The following is a 6,793-nucleotide window of genomic DNA, read 5'->3' on the forward strand; positions in this document are numbered from 1 at the left end:
ACAAGGGTGATGCCTCCAGACGATTAGCCGTGCAGTGACAACGCATATGACCATTTTCCCGAGAGGATTAAAAGTAGCCATTGATGATGGTGATGCCCTACATACAGCTTGCCATGGAAAGGAGTAAGAAGGATTAGCAATAAGAAAGTAGAGATTCGAAAGGATTCTAGCATCTCAACACGCCTATCCAAAATTCCCACTATTGATTTACATAAATATTTCTATCCCTTTTTATTTTCTATTTATTATTAATTTTCGAACTCATCATAAACCAATTTAATCTGCCTAACTGAGATTTACAAGGTGACCATAGCTTGCTTCATACCAACAATCTCCGTGGGATCGACCCTTACTCACGTAAGGTATTATTTGGACGACCCAGTGCACTTGCTGGTTAGTTGAACGGAGTTGTGAGATTCTCTAACAGTGCATGTAACTCTTTTGGTCCAACAACAACACTAAGCTGTTGGTGCCATTACCAGGGATTATTAAGATCCCAATTCATCATACCATGATCTCTTTGGGGTATTCTTGATAGAGCCAATATTTAAATTTCATGAGTTGTGTCCACACATAGGTGCCATAATAATGATTCCATACAACAACAAAGAATACTACATTGATGTGATCACAATTTCATCCACCAAGTTTTTGGCGCCGTTGCCGGGGATTGTTCGAGTATGGACAACTGACGGTTCATCTTGTTGCTCAGATTAGGTAATTTTCTTTTCAAAAATCTTTTTCAAAATTTTTCTTTTACTTTTCGTTTTTCCAAAAATATTTTCGAAAAAAAATTCAATTAATTAATAAAAATCTAAAAAAATCATAAAATCATAAAAACCAAAAATATTTTGTGTTTCTTGTTTGAGTTTTGAGTCAATTTTTAAGTTTGGTGTCAATTGCATGCTTTTAAAATTATTCTTGCATTTTTCGAAAATCCATGCATTCAAAGTGTTCTTCATGATCTTCAAGATATTCTTGGTAAATCCTCTTGTTTGATCTTGATGATTTCTTGTTTTGTGTTGTTTGTTGTTTTTCATATGCATTTTTGCATTCATAGTGTCCATGCATTAAAGAATTCTAAGTTTGGTGTCTTGCATATTTTCTTTGCATCAAAAATTTTTCAAAATTATGTTCTTGATGTTCATAATGATCTTCAAAGTGTTCTTGGTGTTCATCTTGACATTCATAGTGTTCTTGCATGCATCATGAGTTTTGATTCATAATTTTCATGTTGTGAGTCATTTTTGTTGTTTTTCTCTCTCATCATTAAAAATTCAAAAAAATCAAAAAATATCTTTTCCTTATTTCCCTCCAAATTTTTGAAATTTTGGGTTGACTTGGTCAAAAATTTTTAAAAATTAGTTGTTTCTTACAAGTCAAGTCAAATTTTCAATTTTAAAAATCTTATCTTTTCAAAATCTTTTTCAAAAATCATATCTTTTCCATTTTTTCCTCTTTTTCGAAAATTTCAAAAATCTTTTTCAAAATATTTTCAAAATCTTTTTCTTATATTTATATCAAATTTTCGAAAATTAGCTAACAATTAATGTGATTGATTCAAAAATTTGAAGTTTGTTACTTTCTTGTTAAGAAAGGATCAATCTTTAAATTCTAGAATCATATCTTGTAGTTACTTGTTAGTTAAGTAATTAATTTTAATTTTAAAAAATTAAATCTTTTTCAAACATATCTTTTTATCACATCTTCTTATCTTATCTCTTTATCATATCTTTTTCAAAATTTTATCTTTTTCAAAAAAATTGATTTTAAAATATCTTATCTAACTTCTTATCTTCTTATCTTTTTCAAATTTGATTTTAATATCTTTTTTCAATCAACTAACTAACTTTTTGTTTGTTTTCTATCTTTTTCAAAACCAACTAACTACCTATCCGTCTCTAATTTTCGAACATACTTCTCTCTTTTTCAAAAATTCTTTTTAATTGTTTTAAATTTTAATTTTAATTATATCTTATCTCTGATTTTTGAAAATCACTAACCACCTTTTCAAAATTATTTTCGAAATTCTCCATCTCTTTTCTTATTCTATTTAATTATTTATTTACTAACACTTATCTTCACCTCTCTTCATTTAAAAATCCGAACCCATCCTTCTTCACCCTTATCCCCTTTCTTCTTCTACTAACATAAAGGAATCTCTATACTGTGACATAGAGGATTCCTCTTTCTTTTTCTACTAACATAAATGAATCTCTATACTGTGACATAGAGGATTCCTCTTTCTTTTCTTGTTTTCTTCTCTTTCATATGAGCAGGAACAAGGATAAAGGCACTCTTGTTGAAATTGATCCAGAACCTGAAAGGACTCTGAAAAGGAAACTAAGAGAAACTAAATTACAACAATCCAGAAACAACCTTTTAGAAATTTTCGAACAAGAGAAGGAGATGGCAGCCGAAAATAATAATAATGCAAGGAGAATGCTTGGTGACTTCACAAAGCCAACGTCCAAATTTGATGGAAGAAGCATCTCCATTCCTGCCATAGGAGCCAATAACTTTGAGCTGAAACCTCAGCTAGTTGCCTTAATGCAACAAAACTGCAAGTTTTATGGACTTCCATCTGAAGATCCTTATCAGTTTTAACTGAGTTCTTGCAGATTTGTGAGACTGTAAAGACGAATGGAGTTGATCCTGAAGTCTACAGACTCATGCTTTTCCCTTTTGCTGTGAGAGACAGAGCTAGAATATGGTTGGATTCACAACCTAAGAATAGCCTGGACTCCTGGGATAAGCTGGTCACTGCCTTCTTGGAAAAATTCTTTCCTCCTCAAAAGCTGAGCAAGCTAAGAGTGGATGTTCAGACCTTCAAGCAAAAAGATGGTGAATCCCTCTATGAAGTTTGGGAAAGATACAAGCAGCTGACCAAAAGATGTCCATCTGACATGTTTTCAGAATGGACCATATTAGATATACTCTATTATGGTCTATCTGAATTTTTGAAAATGTCACTGGACCATTCTACAGGTGGATCCATTCACCTAAAGAAAACGCCTGAAGAGGCTCAAGAACTCATTGACATGGTTGCAAACAACCAATTCATGTACACTTCTGAGAGGAATTCCGTGAATAATGGGATACCTCAGAAGAAAGGAGTTCTTGAAATTGATGCTCTGAATGCCATATTGGCTCAGAACAAAGTGTTGACTCAACAGGTCAACATGATCTCTCAAAATCTGAATGGATGGCAACATGCATCCAACAGTACTAAAGAGGCAACTTCTGAAGAAGCTTATGATCCTGAGAACCCTGCAATGGCAGAGGTTAATTACATGGGTGAACCTTATGGAAACACCTATAACTCATCATGGAGAAATCATCCAAATTTCTCATGGAAGGATCAACAAAAGCCTCAACAAGGCTTTAACAATGGTGGACGCAATAGGCTGAGCAATAGCAAGCCTTATCCATCATCTTCTCAGCAACAGACAGAGAATTCTGAACAAAACACTTCTAATTTAGCCAATCTAGTCTCTGATCTGTCAAAGGCCACTTTCAGTTTCATGAGTGAAACATGTAACACCCTCACTATCAGAAATCACGCTCCCGGCTGCGCCACTCAGATAGCAAGAAGTATTATGACTACTTTACATACTAAATATTAAAATAGGAGCCTTTGACTCGACACTGTACCTCTGATTCCCTTGAAAACCGGAAATAAATACTTTATCTTAAGAAAAAAAAACACAAGCAGACATAAATTCATATACAAAACTCCTTACATAATAACTCAATATATTATACATATAAAACATACAATTCCTATCCCTCTTACAAACTTGTAGTCACAAAGACGAGGGAAGAAAATAATCTAAATAATACAACAGCATATAAACCAAACGCAATATAACTCTTCTTAATGCTTCTTCATCCGGTTCCTGAAAAGGTAAAGCTGTAGGGGGTGAGAACCTAACCACATGGTCTCACCACGGAGTTTCAAAGTTGTCATAAGAAGATATTTATTAAGAAACTGTTTTCAAGCTCAGTGATTATCATTGCCTTATGAATCTTTTAAAACCAATAGGAAATCGTTCAAAACCCTTTTCAAAGAAACAATGTTTAATCTTTCAGAAATCCGAAAACTTTCCTTTCTTATAAAAAGCCCTCAATCAGAAATTAACCACGCAATCAAACAACACAATCATTAATTCAGCATCCCAGTTCATTCTCAAATGTAGCACGCCAGAACAAACACAGGCAAGACAGACAAGGAAAGCACAAGTAGGTAGCAGTTACAGCAAATAGTTCAAGTAGCAGTTAAAAACAGTTTAGCAATTAAGCAAACCCAAACAAAGCATACAAATGCATATGATGCATGGCATGCCTGTTATATGGCTGATGAGGCTCATCTGTCGGTTATCCATCCAACCCGACAAGTCTGAATTGTCCTTAGACTATCCCCCGACGTGCATCCCCAAGAGTCTATGCATAGCTTTTTCTCAAATAATCAATATTACTCAATGGGGGTAACATTTTCCGGGAATTTATATAGTGCCCGGTCACCCACTTACATCGTAGGGTCAACAGAGTATCGAGTTTTCAACCTGGTACACGTGGTGGCAAGCCACGGCACTTAATCCAGGGAACCTCGTATCTCAGATATTTCAAATTCATAAGCCATTTGAATAATTCAAAGTTCACATCTCAACATTCTCAACATCATAATCATTCATCAATCCAAATCTCATTTCCAAGTTCATTTCAAAGCCATATTTCAAATAAAATCCTCATCCTCCTCTTTTTCATTCTGTTCGTTAACAATCTCAATTCCAAAACAAAATTCTTTCTTTGATAGACAAATCAATCTTAAAACGTATAATGCTTAAAAACAAATCTTTTTAATTAATTACTTTAAATAAAACTTCCAATTTTATAAAATTTCGGCAGCATCTCCTCTAAAACTCGGACACTGCCACCCTTTTCGGGTCCCATCCAAACATTTTCTCAACCATTTCCAAATCTCAAACATTTTCCAAAATTGAACCAGTTCCAATGTCAAATTATTTTGAAATCAACCGATTCTAACAATAAAAATCTTTTTAAAATCGAATCAGCTCAAATGCTAAATCATTCATAAAATCAAACCAACTCACAATCAAACCGCTCCCAGAATCAATTTATTTTCATATCTCAAATTATTTCCAAAATCGTTTCGTTTATATTACTAAGCAAACTCTAGAACCAAGAAAATTCACATTTCTTAATAATCAAGTAAATGACATTCCAAACCGATTTTTATCCACAACCACACACCACTCACGCAATCAAGCACTCAATAATTCAGTCCAACAAGCCTTCACATCCATAAGACAAATACAATCACAGAAGTAAATCTCTTTGCACCAATATCTATTTATCACAACTCTGTAATATAAAATAGATTTTAAGAAAATCCCTACCTCGACACGCGAAACCATAATCCAAACGCGTCAACTGAACTCGTTTCTCTCAGTCCAAAATCAGCGGCAACTGAAGCCTCTGCTCCGCTTGCTTTCCCAAAAGCAGAGACAGCCTCAATCACTACATGTAAGCTCGGCTATTGATCCCTAACACATCAATATCGCAAAGACTTTAATACACGTAACAGGACACTAACGCAGAGGTTTTTCGAAACGTAAATACTTACTATAAAAGAACACAAAGCAGCAGGGATTTCAGCATCGGTTGGGCGGCTCCAATGGTGGCGTAGGACAGAAAAACTTGCAGTGACCATGTGACCATACATCCTGACACAGATAATCTCAGCAACCACCCTCACGGTAAAAACCAACTTAATAGACAAAGAAGCTGAAGCAAGCTTAGCGCTTACCACACAGATACCGACTTCAATGGGGGTTCCAAGTGGCAGCGGTGTTGTCCGGCGACAGAGGCACGGCCAGAAGCTTCGGCAATGGCGGATCTGACGGGGATGGCACTGGCAACATGAGCGGCGACTGTGCGCGGCGGCTGGACGGGCGTGGTCCTCCCTTCCTCGCGGATCTCTCTCCTCTGCTTCACCCATGGACGACGACGCTGACAGCTGCAGCAACGGTGACAGGCTTCACGGCGGGGACGACGGCGGCGACAGGAACCCGTGAAGACGATGACGAACGCGAGTTCAGTGGATGGCGCGACGCTCCCTCTCTCACCCGCGAGCTCTCTCTTCCCTCTTCGCGAACGGCGGTGGCAACAGCGTCTGGAGGTGGCGGCACGCTTCTCTGCTCCCTCAACTCCACGCTCTCTCTCTCTCCCTCGGATCTTCCTCCTGACGGCACATCGGCAGCGACGGTGGCAATGGTGCCCACCACCGGCGCTGTCTCCAGGGTTAGCGGCGGCGTGTAACAGTAAGCAAGGAAAAGAAAGAAAATTAATGATGAGGTCAAAGAAAAGAATTGATATTCAAAGGAAGCATCCACAGTGAATCATGGTTTAATAGTTTATTAATCTTTATTTTCTCTTTAACAGTTTAAAGGTTAGTAGTCTTTTTGTTTAATACACATAGCATACAGTATTTATATTAAATATTTATTAGTTAAAATTTATATAAATATATAGAAGAAAACAATTTTGGTTTCCGTTATCTTATTAAGGTAGAAAAAATTAGGATTTTGTTTAGTTAAGGTTTAATTTGAGAATTTGGGATTAAATTGGAATTTGATGATAATTTTAATAAAATTAGAGTATATCATATTAATTTGAAATTCAATTTAATCCCTTAAAATTACTTAAAAATATATTTAACTATCAATTTGCTAAACTTTATTATTTAAATATAGAAAATAATTCGATAATT

The 6,793-nt window shown here is 35.7% G+C and overlaps 1 long non-coding RNA gene across 1 annotated transcript; it reads right to left on the reverse strand.

Annotated features, from left to right (window-relative positions):
* Positions 1–3,722: 3,722 nt before the first annotated feature.
* LOC107469277 (uncharacterized) lies at positions 3,723–6,132 on the reverse strand. The gene is made up of 3 exons (XR_008004466.1): positions 5,648–6,132; positions 5,421–5,567; positions 3,723–3,899 (listed from the first exon to the last, which is right to left on the reverse strand). It is a non-coding gene; the product is annotated as an uncharacterized LOC107469277 (long non-coding RNA).
* Positions 6,133–6,793: the final 661 nt, after the last annotated feature.

This window comes from Arachis duranensis, chromosome 10, assembly GCF_000817695.3.
Source record: "Arachis duranensis cultivar V14167 chromosome 10, aradu.V14167.gnm2.J7QH, whole genome shotgun sequence".
Lineage (NCBI taxonomy): Eukaryota > Viridiplantae > Streptophyta > Magnoliopsida > Fabales > Fabaceae > Arachis > Arachis duranensis.